The sequence below is a fragment of the Piliocolobus tephrosceles genome, chromosome 13 (genome assembly GCF_002776525.5).
Source record: "Piliocolobus tephrosceles isolate RC106 chromosome 13, ASM277652v3, whole genome shotgun sequence".
NCBI classification, from domain to species: Eukaryota; Metazoa; Chordata; class Mammalia; order Primates; family Cercopithecidae; genus Piliocolobus; species Piliocolobus tephrosceles.
Window position 1 is genome coordinate 52,263,923 of NC_045446.1, and position 16,767 is coordinate 52,280,689.

At 42.7% G+C, this 16,767-nt stretch overlaps 1 protein-coding gene across 1 annotated transcript in view; it reads right to left on the bottom strand.

Annotated features, from left to right (window-relative positions):
• Positions 1 to 16,767, bottom strand: part of PARVA (parvin alpha) — a 188,358-nt gene that overhangs the window by 146,037 nt on the left and 25,554 nt on the right. The gene's annotated exons all lie outside the window — the stretch shown is intronic.

Consider the following 16,767-nt stretch of genomic DNA (forward strand, 5'->3'; position numbering starts at 1 on the left):
AGTCTAGCCTCTAGGGACCCCTGTCCTCCTGTGCCTACCCCAGTCAGGGCTCTTACAATAGCCAGGGTCACCAGCCTATTCAAAAGACCAGGCCAAAATAAAAATCCAGAACTTGTTTCCAGCCAGGGCCCTCACCTGGTCCCTGTCAGGCAGGCCAGCAAACAGCAGCTGGTCTTCCTCTGCAGCCTGGTTGGGGTGTTGTTCTCAGGGAGTGATCTAAGTTCCAAGGAAGGCAGCTCTTGGAATGTAACAGGAGGATGGAGGGGCTTGTGAGTCATTCAGCACTCCCTCCTCACCATGGCTTTGGATGTAATTTATTATCTTCATCATTGGGTGTCTGCTCCTAGTTGGCTGGGGGTTGGTGGAGCAGTCATCCCTAAAAGGAAATCAGCCTGTTAACAAGTCCCATTTCTCCCTGCCAAATGGACTGGAAGCAGAGGGAAGGACACTGGCAGGGCCCAGCTGTTTCTGGGCCTGGAGGAATTCAAGGGGGCAGAGAGGTCCGTGCTAGGCTAGTGGAACACTTAGCAACCACTGGCTTCAGACCTCCGCATGTGGATGCTCTTCCATGACTTCCTCCTCTAGTCAGAAATCGGCCCTCCGCATCCACAGGAGTGTGAAATCTCTAAATGTTTATCCTCAAAGTTGAAGGAAAAAAAAAAAAAAGACCTTCCCCCAGAAAATGGGGGCAGGAGACTTGGGAGTGGAGAGATGGTTAAGAACACACAGGATTTTGCCTTGAAATCCAGAACATCCTGTCTGGATCAACACGCTGAAGCTAGGAGCCTGAGAATTTGTTGCCTAAAAATGTGTGGCAAGGAGAAGTATCTCCAATAAGATTAGAGATCGGGATACCTTTTCGTTTCCACTGTCTCTTTTCAAGACCGAATTCTTAACAAGAATAAGAGTTTTACTAAAATGTGCATAGGTGTTTTTCTTCCCTGGCATTTCCTTTTTGGAGAGCAATGTGGTAAAATCCAGCAAAATCCAAACTTAGAAATGTTTTGCCTCAGCAATTCCACATCTAAGGATTTATTGTGCAGATAAACTGGTGTAGAATGTTGTTTGCAAGCATGTTTAATGCAGCATTGTTCAGAGTAGCAAAACACTAAAAAAAAATTAAGCTGGGTGCAGTGGCTCATGCTTGTAGTCCCAGCTACTGGAGAGGCTGAGGCAGGAGGATTGCTTGAGCCCAAGAGTTCAAGTCCAGCACAGGCAACATAGCAAGAGCCCATCTCTAAAAATAATAATAATAAAAGAAAGGTATGATTAAATAAATTATCTTTCAGCCTATAAAAACACTTAAATGTTCACCAATAGGGAACCTGGTAAACATCTTTATGCACTGAGTGGCACATCCAAGCAAGGCATAAAGCTGTTTATAAAAATGAGGTCAATTCCCATGTGAAACACACCCAGGACAAATAGGTACGTGAAAAAGAATAAACTGCTGAACACTCTTAACAATAGTATTGCAGTTATATATACACAAAACAAGGACAGGACAGGACAGGAAAGGAAAGGAGAAAGGAAGAAAGAACAAAACAAGCATTTCTGACAGGCTACACTACTACTGTCAAAGCCTGGAAGTAAAAAAGAGGGGGCCTTTACTTTTCAGTTTATATTTCTACCCTTTAAAAATTCTGTTTTACCATAAACCTAAACCGTTTTAGCTAGGTTAATACACATATAAGTCATAATACCAACTGGTTAAACGTACAGTGAACAAGACGAAGTTCCATGCGAGCAAAGACATAAAGCTTGGGCAATGCCTGGCAGGGGATCCTATTTCTGGAATGCCCACTGAGAGCCAGGCCCTGTTTTAAACACTTCACAAGTATCAATTCCTTTCATCTTCAAGACAACCTTATGAGACAGCTGCTAGTCATGCCATTTTGCAGAGGGGGAAACTGGAGCTCACAGAGAATGATGAACCTGTCCCAGGTGACACAGTCAGTGTGTGCTAGGACCAGGCACTTTGCTTCCACGGCCCAGACACCTCCCTCCCAGGATTGCCTCGCAATCAACATTTGTTGAACAAATGGACAAACCTGACAAACTGCCAGCACCTTTAAAAACTAGAGAAATGGTAAATTATTAAACAGCTTCTATTGTCACTGTTGATTTATCATTATTAATAATTATTGTTGATGTATGAAAAATACTTCAGAAAAGCCAGCTGTGTTATAGTGGGCAAAGAGTTACACTTTGGTATGAAGAAACCAATTGAAATTCCTGTTCTACCAATTAATAGCTGAGAGATCTTGGACAAGTCACTTCTCTGGGTCTCAGTTTCCTCATCTGTAAAATTGGGACCTCCCAGGGTTCCTGTAAGGATTAAATGTGATATCATACATGGAGGTCCCTAGGTGCTTGACATATGTTGGATACATATACAAATAAAAGGAAAAGATGCTGAAGATGGAATAAACTATGCTCAGAGCATTGCCAAGAATAATCTTTCTTTTTCAACCTTCTGAGTTTTAAAAGTGAACTGAAAATCTTATATTCCAATGGTCTGAATAGGAAAGCAGGGTTTTAATTGTTCTGATTCTGCCTCCAAAATATTGATTTAGGACATTTAATACCATCTCCAAATGCCAGGCTTAATTTGCATTGGGTCAGAAGCTGGGCTGCCAAGTGTTGGCTGTTGATTTTAGGTGGAGAATTGGGAGGTCCTCCTGGCCAGCCATGAGCAAGCTTCACCTGGGACTCAGGAGAACTAGCCAGTGGAGGAGGCCGAGTCTTTGATGGATTTTCACTGTTTAATTAAAGTGCAGCTGGGGTCTGGGCTGCACTGTACCTTTCAAGCAAGGTATGTGTCATGGGTTGAACAACTAACCCAGGCTGAGCCAATCTGGCCAGGGCAGAGCCCAGACTTTGGCCAGGCCTCCCCATTACCCAGGAAGCCTGTGCTTCTAACTTTTAGAGGCTCCAGGGCTCACCTTCAGGAGCCTGATTCTCCAGGCACTGACCACTGCCTCCAGGAGTATCTCAGAATCAGAGTTCAAAAGCTGACTAACGGCTCCCAAACAGAGTCCCTGAAGACCTGTGTAAAGCTGTTCTTCAGTAAACACGTTTGGTGCTTAGTTTACTATCTGGGGACTACAGAAAGTCTACACTCATGATTCATTCAAGTCTTTTTTTAAAATTATACAGTTGACCCTTGAATAACACCAGTTTGAGCTGTGAGACCCACTTATATGTGGATTTTTTTCAACCGAACGTGAATCAAAAATAAAGTATTTGCAAGATGCAAAACCCATGGAAAAACTTCCATAGGGCCTTTTCTTTCTTTTTTTTTTTTTTTTTTTTGAGATGGAGTTTCGTTCTTTTTGCCCAGGCTAGAGTGCAATGGCCTGATCTCGGTTTACTGCAACTTCCACCTCCTGGGTTCAAGCGATTCTCCTGCCTCAGCCTCTCCAGTAGCTGGGATTAAAGGCATGAGCCACCATGCCCGGTTAATTTTGTATTTTTAGTAGACATGGGGTTTCACCATGTTAGTCAGGCTGGTCTCGAATTCCTGACCACAGGTGATCTGCCCCCCTCAGCCTCCCAAAGTGCTGGTATTACAGGCTTGAGCCACCACGCCCAGCCGTAGGGCCTTTTCATATAGGTGGATCCACAGAGCTGACTGCAGGACTTGAGTGTGCTCGGATCTGGGTATACACAGCAGTCCTGGGACCAATCTCTTGTGTATACAGGGGAATGATTGTAATCATAATGGAAAATTTCAGATATACCCAGAGTAGACAGAATACCACACCACCCTCCACATACCCACCACCATTCTACAGTAAGGAACAACTTGTACCTACTCTTGATTCCATCTTTACCTTGACCCCTACACTGCATGATTTGATGCAAATCCTAGACATTTTATTGTGTCATCCACAAACATTTCAGTATGTACCTTGAAAAGATAAGGACATTTTTGGTGAGATAACCACAACATCATTCTTATACCCAGCACGTTTAACAATGATTCCTTAATATCATCAGATCTCCCATGAGTGTTTACATTTTCTTGATAGTCTTATAAGTGACTTGTAGAAGTTGATTTGTTTGAAGCAGGATTCAAACAACTAGCTGGGTTTTGACTTTGAATTGCGGCTCTGGATTTTTCATCTTCTTTCTTCTTCCCTTCAATTCCTTCCTGGCACAGTAGTTGTGTGGGGACATTCAAAGCCCAGTGATATCTCTTACTAATAATATGGCCTTGGACATGGAACCAAGCTCTCTGCTTCAGTTTCCTCACCTGAAAAATGAAAATAGTAATTCCCTATCCCATAGTGTTTTGTAAAAATTCAATAAAATAGAAAGTGTGAAATGCTTAGAACAGTGCCTGGCATAGGGTAAATACTTGATTAATATTGGTTTTTATGTTTCTCTTTTTCTAAAAGGCAATGACTTCAACAGCATCCAGGCAACCAAATATAGTTTTATGTGGGAAGAAAACCGCGTAAAAACCTGTACAACCACACATTTCCCCAGACCTCTGAGCTACTGTTCAGAGGAAGGTAGAGGAGTGTGCCATTCAAGAGCGAGCTTCTGGAGCCAGACTGTCTGGGTTCAAATTCACGTCTTCCACTTGCTACCAGTGCCAAAATGAAACATGTGTTTGCCCAAACCCATTTCCTTTCCCCCAGGGCCAAGAACAAAATTATATTTCTCTTGCACTTAGGTGTGGCCACATAGCTAAGTTCTGGACAGTGCGAAGTGGCAGATGTGACATATATCACATTCAGGCTGGTCCCCCAAGACCTCCCACTGAGTCCCCACTTTCTTTCTCACCCACCAGCTGAGTGATAAGGATTTGAAAAACTTTCAGGAAGGTAGAGCCATAAGATGAAAGGTGCCTGGATCTCTGAATGACCACGTGAAAGACAACTCAATCGAAAAACAATGCCACCAGGTTCTGCTGTAAGCAAGAAATAAGCTTATTATGTTAAGCTTCCAAGAACTTGGGGCTTATCTGTTATAGCAGCTAATGTTATCTTAACTAGTACACTAGTCTTGACTTTGGGCAAGTTACCTGGCCTCTCTGTGCCTCAGTTTCCTCATCTGTAAAGGGGCAAAGATGCTAATAATACTAATACCTATTTTGTGAGTTGTTAGGAAGACCAAATACGTTAACAGATGTAAAGCTACCACATTACCTGGCCCATAATCGCACTTTATAAGTGCTTGTCCCTGATGCACTTACATTATTATTGTTATTAATACTAGTATTATTTGAAAAATAATGGTACATCATCGAGAATGTCTACGTTTCACTTACGTGCAAATCTTTGCTACTTTTCTGGTATTTTTTTTCTTTTTTTTACAATTTGGGGCTAAAATTGTTTCCAGCCAACAATTTCCAACTTAACAATAAAAGCAAGTGATATAATGGGATTGTAACAATTTTCTTCACAGGAAATAGTTCAGAAGCACAGCCACTCTGCAAGATGAAACACCTAATACAAGATGCAGCATGTCTCTGGTGTCCCAGTGAGGGTTAAAAAATGGGAGAAGGATATCCAGTGTGCACCTTTTGGGGTTAACAGCCAGACATCTCATAAGGCTCAGGACTGAGGATATGTGCACTGAACTCTGTGAAATTTTAAAATACACTTGCGTGTATACTCCTAGGTATATACCTAAGACAAAGAAAAATATGTGTCCACACCAAAACTTGCACATGAAAATTCACAGTCACATTATTCACAATTGCCAAAAAGTATGAATATCCAAGTGTCCATCAACTGATAAACAAAATGTGGCATATTCAAATAATATTTTTTAGTCATAAAAAGGAATGAAATGGACAGGTGGCTCACGCCTGTAATCCCAGCATTTTGGGAAGTCGAGGCGGGCAGATCACTTGAGGTCAAGAGTTCGAGATGAGCCTGGCCAACATGGTGAAACCCCGTCTCTACTAAAAATACAAAAATTAGCTGGGCCTGGTGGCAGGTGCCTGTAATCCCAGCCATTTGGGAGGCTGAAGCAAGAGAATTGCTTGAACCCAAGAGGTGGAGGTTGCAGTGAGCTGAGATCACATCACTGCACTCCAGCCTGAGTGACAGAGCAAGACTCTGCCTCAGGAAATTTAAAAAAAAAGGAATGAAGTACAGATACATGCTACAACATAGATGAAACCTTGAAAATATTATGCTAAATGTAAAAGGCCAGTCACAAAACACCATATATTATTCCATTCCATGTATTATTCCATTATTCCATTTATTATATATTATTCCATTATTATAACAATATATATTATTCTATTTACAAGGAATGTCCAGAGTAGGCCAATCCAGAGAAACAGAAAGTAGATTAGTGATGACCTGGGGTTAGGAAATGGAGAGGGGAGGAGGAGTGACTGCTAATGGGTATAGGGTTGCTTTTTGGGATGATGAAAATGCTCTAAAATTGATTGTGGCAATGATTGCACAACTATGAATATACTAAAGACCACTGAATTATGTCATTTAAATGGGTGAATTATATCTCAATAAAGCAGCTATATTAAAAAAGTCCCCACTCCTCCAAATGGATCAGACCACCTCTCCTCTGGACTTGAGCTTCCATCAGAAGGCAGAGCATGTTCCCAGCTCATAAGAAGTCTTTGGGAATTCCGTGCTCTCTGTGAAAATCCAGGTCCATTTCTGTGTGCAAGTGACAATGACATGACACACACATGCTAATGAATCTGAAGTGAAGATGAGAGGTCACGGCTGGAAGTGTAGCTTGGGGAGTTAGCAGCATATGCAGGTAGGAGATGAAATTGTCATCCACATTCACGTGAAAACTGATAACCCATTGATACCAACCCTGCACAAACACAACCTTCCAACCCCAGAGATACAAGCAGGGGTGCTGTTTTTCTTTTTCACACAAGAGCATAAGCTAAACCATGAATCACACTTCCCAGAACCAGTAATACTGAAAGGGCTAGGTAGCTGGAAGCCTAAATTACTTAAATTGATGTCATATCATCTGAAGAGGCGACATTAGTATCTCACAAACTAAACGACAATTGCCATCTAGCCAATTTATGGTCCTGGACTCCTGTTTCCCACCTGCTCCAACACCAATTTAAGCAATTCCGAACTTTGATCTCCACAGCAGAATGTCTCAGATTTATTGAAGCGTCAGGTCCCAATTGTGCTAACATCCACCCTGGCAGGGCCATTACAAGGTGTGAAATCTGGGTGCCCATCACCCCAGCCACGTTCAGCACAGTGACAATCAGAAGGAACAAATCAATCTGCCTCTCTATAGTCATCATGAGAGCCTTGCAATTTACTGTAATGATGGCCATGGAGGAAATGCAGGTGAAGGGATCATTCTGTTCTCTGGGAACTTGGGCATGTGCTGAAGGAGCTGCTGAGCCCACCAAGAGAGGCCTTGCAACACTCAGCCAAAAGGCAGCTGCTACTCCTTACATTGGACTATTTCAGGACTTGCTTATATCCTGAGAGCTGCTTTAAAATGGAATTGTGTTACCCTCCTCCTGTGTTTTGCAAACAGCATCAAAACTGTTGGTTCCTGCTGCCCCAACTTCTCCCAGATGTCATTATTAATTACCTGTCATCTGCAGGTCTGCCTCACCAGGGCTGGGAGCCAGGGAGAGCTCAGCCTCATAGTAAATAGGAAAACCCCTCCCAACAGAGAGGAAAGTTTATTTTCAAGTCTCAAGTGTGGGAGAATGGGGTGAGGGAGGCAAGAACCAGGGTCCCTTTGTGAGCCTCCCCACTGACCTCTACTTTGTAGGGCCAGGAGTTCTGATTCCACATAGAGACTACGGCAGCCTCTGCCCCTTACCTACTCAGCTAGGGTCATAACCTGCCTGCTACATTCTGCCAGTTTCTGTCCCCATGTCTCTGAATCTGAGACCTCACCCTGGACTCTGAGGAGTCTCCTTGATTCAGGACTCAGGCACTCGAGAGATGCCAAGAACTCTCTGCTCAGAATCTCTGTACCCTGCCATCTCACTGCTCACTTCAACAGACCTGGTGTGCCCTGCTTCCTAAACATGGTGATTAGAACTACAGACCCCTCCTGAATTCCTCTCTCCTTCCCCATCCCCACCAGGAGCTCCCAACACATACCACAGCCAAAACCATGCTGGCCAGGACAAAAACTGCTTTCAGAATAATCATTGTGAATTGAAAAGTCAATGTAATACTACAATTGGCAGACTAACGATTCTGCCTATGAATGTATCCTGGAAAGAAACGAGCACATAGTCTGCTCCACCGGGGTTCGTGTCACCAAGGGAGCAGAAACAGGCCCCCAACCGTGCCCCTTGGTAGTTCATCATCATGCCCAGGAGATGGGCTGCAGTTTCATGAAGAGCCTCATTCACGGCTCCTCAGGGCCAGGCTGCTTTTCAGAGCAGAAGAGGTGCATTGCCTCTGGATTTTAAAAGAGATAAGGGAATGAGTGAATGGAAAGGAGTATGATTCAATGATGAAATAAATGCCCTGACACATCCCTCCCAGGGAGAGCATCCACCTCCTCCAGTGATTCCCCAGAAACACTCCCTGAGGTGTCAGGTGTGATAATGACATCTCCAACTGGCTCAGATCCATTCTTCAGAGATGCAATGAGATACCTGCCTACTGACTTCTAATGCAGGTAGAGGAAACTGAGCCCCTGAGGCATCAGCCCAACCCACTCTGTCAAAACCGAGCTGAAACTCAGGTTCCCAAAGCCCATCCCTTCTCTTGTTGCCCTGGAGGGGAAATGGGTGGAAGGGATCCCTTTGCTGGCTTCAAGACCCAGCTTGAAATCACCATGTCTCCTAAGGGTTCCACTTAAATGCGTCTACTGCAGCACTCAGCCCACTGTCTTGCAATTACCTCCCATGTGTCTGTAATTGCCAAGTTCGGGGTAAGTCCAAGAACTCAGAAGCTGGGAAGTGGGGAGAAAAGTGTGCAAGAGAAAAAGATTTCTTGACCAGACCTCCACTGGGTCTCACACAGGAGTGGCTAGGGCTCAGAGGGGAAGAGGGGATGATGGCTGTGCTTCCCAGGCAGCTTCAAGGATGGCAATTCCCAAGGCAGCCACACCCTGGGCTCTGTCAGAAGGGAGTAGACACGGGTGATACACAGGGCCATATATGGATGGAAAGATGGCCATAGAGAACGGTCTCAAACAAAGGCCTGCCTCTGAGCACATTACTGGCCAGGCTGGAAATCTCCTCTCCCTGACCCATCACCCTCCCATCCTGCCCCTTAGGTAACCTGGCCCTTCCAGCCAAAAGCAAATAGAAATTTTCAGCCTCACAATGTTGGTTTTAACTTCCAAGCAACCTATCAGAGGGATCACTCAGACTTAACAGCAATCATTCCTTCTTGGCTATCAGTTCTAACCTACTGATGATAAACAAGCTAATTATCACACTCTGGCCCTGTAATTGCACTTTTAGGACTTTATCCAAAGGAAAGTACTCTTAATTTTTTAAAAAAGCTTTATGTTGCATTATTTACAGAAGAAAAAAAAATGAAGACCAAAGTAAACAAGAAAATCACTCAATGGACTATTATGTGCCTATAAAATCATGTTTAATAAGATTTATAACACAAAAATATTTACATTATAATAAATGAAGAAGATAAAAAAACTTATCTTTACAACATACATAGTATACTCACAATACTAAAAAAGAAAAAAATTATAATAAAGAATAGAAAGAAATGAAGCAAAACGCTAATAGCTGTTGCCTTTGGGAGCTGGAACTTTGCACAATGGTTTTATCTATTTTTCCATAAATCCCATAAGCATGGGCTAATTTTATAATGGGGAAGGAAAAACTTTTATTAAAAAAATCAGATGGTAAATGATTTGGTTCATTCTTCTTTCCCCCAAGAGAGTGTGCAGTCATTAAGAATGCTTCTGTTCAAGCTGATAAAAGTTCACTGCCTCTTCCATCCATGGCCTCTCATTGCCCTAAAGCTGGTTCGAAGCAAAGACAGTGACACTGGTCACAAGTCAGTTTACTAAGGCTTTGGCAGGCTGGCCTGTTCCAAGCAAACAGAATTATTGAGGAGACCACCCCTCATATCATCTTATGCCCAATCTCTGCCTCCAAAGAAAGAAAAAGTAAAAACTAAAAGACAGAAATGAAATCCACAAGCAGACAGCCCGGTGCCGCACCCTGGGGCTGGTAATTAAAGATCGACCCCTGACCTAATCCGTTATGTTATCTATAGATTACAGACATTGTATAGAAATGCACTGTGAAAATCTCTATCCTGTTTTGTTCCGATGCAATTACCGGTGCATGCAGCCCCCAGTCACGTACCCCATGCTTGCTCAATCAATCACGACCCTCTCACGTGCACCCCCTTAGAGCTGTGAGCCCTTAAAAGGGACAGGAACTACTCATTCGAGGAGCTCGGCTCTTGATACAGCAGTCTTGCTGATGCCCCTGGCCGAATAAACCCCTTCCTTCTTTAACTCAGTGTCTGAGGGGTTTTGTCTGTGGCTCATCCTGCTACATTTCTTGGTTCCCTGACCAGGAAGCGAGGTGACTGGCAGATGGTCAAGGCAGCTCCTTAGGTGGCTTAAGCCTGCCCTGTGGAACATCCCTGCGGGAGACTCCGACCAGCCCGAGCGACACAGTTCCTGAGAGCGCTCCCAGGCAGGCATTTGTCCCGGTGGGAAGCCTTGCCCAAGCAGTGTGTGGCAGGCTCCCGTGGAGGATCAATGCAGTAGCTGAACACCAGGAAGGATTGGGCACTTGGAGTCTGGACATCTAAAACTTAGTAAGACTGGTCTTTGAAACTTGTCCACTCCATTTGAGTGGAAGCGTGGCCTGATCACCCACGGTGTGCCTTTATTGGCACTTTGGTTTTGGTTTTGACTTGGTTTGAAATGCATGACAGGACTGGTCTTGGGAGCTTGTCTACTCCATTTGAGTGGAAGCGTGGCCTGATCACCCATGGCGTGCCTGTACCGGCACTTTGGTTCTTGTCTTTGACGTGACTTGGATTGCTTGATACTTTGGTTTTAGTTTTGACATGGCTTAGATTTCTGGATACTCCGATTTTGGTTTTGATTTTGGTTTGGTGTAAACTACAAAAGTGTGTGTGTGCCATTTTTACCCATTCTTTGTTTTGTAGTGAGCGTAGTGTTTTGTCTCGAGGAAACATGGGTGAGGCACAAAGTAAGCCCACCCCACTAGGAACTATGTTGAAAAATTTCAAAAAAAGGATTTAAAGGAGACTATGGAGTACTATGACACCAGGAAAACTTAAAACTTTGTGTAAGATAGACTGGCCAGCATCAGAGGTAGGTTGACCATTAGAAGAAAGCCTGGACAGGTCCCCTGTTTCAAAGGTATGGCACAAGGTAACCTGTAAGCCAGGGCACTCAGACCAGCTCCCGTACATAGACACTTGGTTACAGGTGGTTTTAGACGCCCCCAACACACAGTGGTTGAGAGAACAGCAGCATAGCGGCTGGCAGAGGCAAGGAAAGACCAGCAGAGAGAGAGAAAGGAAAGAGAGAAGAAAAGAGGCAAAAACAGAGAGGAAGAGACAGACAAACAAGGAGTCAAGGAGAAAGAGAAAAAGAGAGAAGCAGAGAGAGAGAAAAAGAGACAGAGGCAAAAGGAAAGTCAGAGAGAGACAAAGTCAAAGAGAGAGAGAGAGAGGGAAGGAAGGAAGGAAGGAAGGAAGGAAGGAAGGAAGGAAGGAAGGAAGGAAAGAAAGAAAGAAAGAAAGAAAGAAAGAAAGAAAGAAAGAAAGAAAGAAAGAAAGAAAGAAAGGTGATTTAACATTAACCACTGAAAATTCCCTTAACCCAGCGGGTTTCCTAACAGGGGGTCTAAATCTTAATTACCATACGAAGGTCTGACCAGACCTAGGAGGAACTCCCTTCAGGACAGGATGATCATGGTTCCTCCTGGGTAATTAAAAAAAAAAAAAAAAAGCCATCATACCAATTCTAATTTGGACAAAACAAGGTCTTATTAATAGCAAAGGACAATTAAAATCCCAAACTTACAAGGTTTTCAACAAAAGTAAAGTTTGCTAAAAGTTAACAGTGTAACATGTATTATAGTAACTTCTATTCTTGTGGCCTTAGACAGTCTAGTCCACAGACATGAAAAAAGGTTCACTTTGGAAAAGAATGGTTATCATCTTCGGAAAAAAAAAGGAAAAAAGGGGGGGTGGAATTTATATAAAAGGAGTGTTATATGGTAAATTCTTGTCCTAAATAAATTAACCGGTTGTTTAAAGAAAGAAATGTTTGTAATAAGCCAGAAAGTTCAGGCATGAGGAAAAATTGCCTGTAAAAGTCGTGAAAGAAAAAAAAAGTTATAAAAAAAGTGTGTTAAAAAATTTATGCAAAAAATGCTGTATAATTTAAAAGTAGCTAGGCCTCCTGAATGTAAAACTATTGAAAAATAAAACAGTTTATGTGCAAGATGTATAAGAAAAGTAAAATATACCTTTGGTAAAAGGATTATAAGGAGGCATAAGAATGTACATTTTTACCTACATTAAAAAGTTTTAAAAAAATTATTCTTTTGAAGCTTTAAGTTTTTAAATGTTAATTTTAAAGAAAATTCTGTGTATAAACATATTAGCTAAAGTTAAAGAAGTATCATCCAGTTTTTCTGTGAACTGGACATTAAAGTAAAAGCATAACAGGTTTTTCTTAAAGCACCAACCTGCTTTTTAGCAAAAATTATAAAAGGTTAAAAAGAGTCTATAAAATCTTACCTTATGGTCAAACATTAAAAATTAGATAAATATGTCTACAAGGTTTTATTAAAATTAGGTTTAACAATAACACACCAATATAAAAATAAAATTTAACTTATCTGGTATAAAAATCATACGAGAAGCATTGTTAAATGTAAAATAGTATTTGGCTTTCTTTGGTTTAAAAACTAATAAAAATAGGTGCTAAAGGAAATTTCTCAGTAAAAAGGCACCTAAGGACTATAAAGTCCACAGCCAAGGTCCCCACATTTAAAACAAAAGGTAAATTTCTTAGAAATTATATACTTGGTTTATCTTCCACCTTCCTTTCTCTCAAAAACTAAAAGTCTTTTAGCACATGTACCACCCCTAGAATTTCTGGTAAACCAGCACCAGCCTGAAGATCACATTCTCATCAAAAGATAGAAAGAAGAAAAACTCAAGCCAGCCTAGGAAGGACTCTACCTTGTGCTGCTAACCACCAAGACCGCTGTGCACACAGCAAAAAAAAAAAAAAAGATGGACTCATCACACCCGAGTCAAGAAAATGCCACCCCTTCCAGAGTTGTAGGCTATAGTCCCAGAGGAAAACCCTACCAAACTAAAGCTAAGAAAAATTTAACTCTTTTCATCTATTCTATTACTCTTTCTTCTTTCCTAGTTCTATTGCTGACCATCTAGTTATTAACGTAACCAAGTCAATTTCGCCTCAAACTATTGCATTTAATGCTTGCCTTGCTATACACTGTGAGGACTTGCCAAGTCAAAGACAGCTCTCTACTTCAGAAAAGTACTTCTGTCCCTCCTGACTCTCCTCAGACTGGGCATTAGTAAACTAAGACCATGTAATCCAGGGAGATTTTGATAAAGACCCCAGTGCCAACCAGGAGTCTTGCCCCCCAATGTAGAGCTTTCATGCCATAGTTGGTCCAACGTTCTGTGGATCACTACAGAGCAAGGATGGACTGCCCCAACCGGTTTTTGTAATTTCCTAAAACCATACATTCATTTTGCCAGAGGATCACACAAGTTAAAGATTTCAAACAAACTGTAGTAATTAAGACAGGATACCAAGATGCAAATGCCTGGTTAAAATGGATCAAATATTCTATCTGCACATTAAACAAAAACAATTGTTATGCTTGTGCACATGGCAGGCCAGAGGCCCAGATTGTCCCCTTTCCACTAAGGTGGTCCTCTAGTCGACAAGGCATAGGCTGCATGGTAGCTCTTTTCCAGGATTCTGCAGCCTGGAGTAATAAGTCACGCCAAGCTCTCTCTCTGCTATATCCCAAAGTCCAGCACCCTGCGGGTCAGCCCCCGAGGGCCATCCAGCCTCCGTCTCCCAACACTAAGTTCACTTTGTGTCTCTCACGACAGGGAGGAAACTTAGCGTTCCTTGGAGACCTGAAAGGATGCAGTGAGCTGAAGAATTTTCAAGAGCTTATCAATCGGTCAGCCTTTGTTCATCCCCAAGCAGATGGGTGGTGGTATTGTGGTGGACCTTTACTAGGCACTCTGCTGAATAACCGGAGTGGCACTTGTGCTTTATAGCCCAATTGGCTATCCCTTTCACCCTGGCATTTCACCAACCAGAAGAAAAAAAAAATAAGACATTGTAAAGCGAGAGAAGCCACTTATAGGCAAGATTTAGGAGAGATAAGTGATGTACAGACCAAAACTCCATAGGAGAGATCAAGAGTTCCCTTAATTCCCCAAAGTCTGTGTCATTCTCCCTCCCACACCTATTCCATTCCCTCTTGCTCATCTCAGCTTCATTTCCTCACTAAAGTGCAAAGTGAAGGCAAATGAAAATCAGCCAGACACAGAGCCACTATCATTCCTCCTCAGCAAGAGTCTCCTCACTTCAGCCCTCCCCCAAAAGACAGAACTTACCAAGAGAAGATGGCTGGAGGGCACACTTTTGGTGAGCTTTACCTAGCCTCAGTTAATTGCAGCTGCTTAATTTTTGTTCAGGCCTGAGACAAATGTTAGCTTGATGTGTGGATCGCCATAGGACTTACCTAAAATCTGGTTCTACTAGTGTTTACTAAGTGATAATGTAGCAGGATGAGCTGCAGACAAAACTCCTCAGACACTGAGTTAAAGAAGGAAGGGGTTTTTCCGGCCAGGGGCATCAGCAAGACTGATGTCTTTCGACTCTCATGTCTATTTAGACACAATTGGAGTCCCACGAGGAACACCAGATCAATTTAAAGCTTGAAATCAAATAGCTGCGGGATTTAACTCAGTATTTTGGTGGGTGACAGTTAATAAAAATGTACATTAGATAAACTACATCTATTACAACCAACAGCAATGAGCTTTTCATAAGTTAAAAGAAAAACTCATGTCAGTCCCAGCCCTGAGGCCACCTGACCTGACAAAACTCTTTACACTCTTATGTGTCAAAAAGTGAAAAAATGACAGTTGGAGTTTTAACCCAGACTGTGGGGCCCTGGCCAAGGCCAGTGGCCTCTCTCTCAAAACAAATAGACAGGATTTCCAAAAGCTGGCCTCCAGGTCTAAGGGCCCTAGCAGCAATGGCCCTGTTAGCACAAGAAGCAGATAAACTAACCCTTAGGCAAAACCTGAATATAAAGGCCCCCCCATGCTGTGGTAACTTTAATGACTACCAAAGGACATCATTAGTTAACAAATGCTAGATTAACCAAGTACCAAAGCTTGCTAGGTGAAAATCCCCACATAACCACTGAAGTTTGCAACACCCTAAACCCCACCACCTTGCTCTCGGTATCAGAGAGCCCAGTTGAACATAACTGTGTAGAGGTGTTGGACTCAGTTTATTCTGGCAGGCCCAACCTCCGAGACCATCCTTAAACATCAGTAGACTGTGAGTAGTACGTGGACGGGAGCAGCTTCGCCAACCGCTGCAAAGTGACTCTGAAGAAGATGACAAGCCCTGCTCCAGTCACACCCGGAAGCTGACTGGTCCATGCACAGCCAAAGCATGAGGAAACTCATCGCAGGATTCATGTTCCTTAAAATTTAGACTTTTACAGTAAGGACTTAAACTGACCTTCCTCAGACTGAGGGCTGTTCCCAGTGTATACATCAAGTCACTGAGGTAGGACGAAAGGTTGCTTATGGTCCTATTATTTTATAGTTATTGTAAATGTACTGGAACTCTAAAAAGAACTTGTTTGTATAATGTTATTCTATACAAGGTATGTAGCCCAGGAAATGACCAACCTGATGTGTGTTATGCCCCATCTGAGCCTCCCATGACCACAGTTTTTAAAGTAAGATTAAGGACTGAGGACTAGTGAAGGTTCATAAATGATATGAGTAAAGTGTTAGCCAAAACAGAAGAAAAAGAGGTGCCCAAACAAGTCACCTTACAATTTGATGCCTGTGCTGTCATTAATAGTAATAAGTTAGGAATAAGGTATGGTTCTCTTAATTAAAAAAGAGGCTATATGGCAGAAAATAAGTACATCTGCCATAAATTAGGGCTCTTTTACCATAGTCTTCCTTCATATGAATATGTACTAAGCCATTTCTGAAAAGGAAGCTTTTCTGGATGAAAACAAAGAAGTCAACTGGCCTTCACGTTCCATCTGGTTACCCCCCTCCCCCACCCCGACCCCCCCAACCAATGCACCTCCTCCAGGCTCACTGCTGCCACTGCAGAATCAGTGCCCATGGACTCTAGGACCCTGTGGTCCTACAGGCCTTTGTCAAATAACAGGATTAACCAATAATGTCTTCCCACAAAAGGAAAAGTGATTCCTGGGGGCAGGGATGAGGCATTTTCATAAGCTACACACACAGACACACACACACACACACACACACACACACTCAAAAATAGTGACCTGGATGGAATCTGGGGACAAGAGTCATCCAAGGTTAGAGCAGAGTTTGGGGTAACCTGGGGACTCCCTCAACGGGAATAAGATGCCCAGTGATGATTCAGACAGTTAGTTAAGAAGTATTTTAGGGAGCATTGGTTAAGTACTAGGTAGTATGCTAGGCACCAAAGATACCACAATGGCTTCCCTCATGGTATCTGCAGAAAAAAACAAAAAAGAAAGGACAC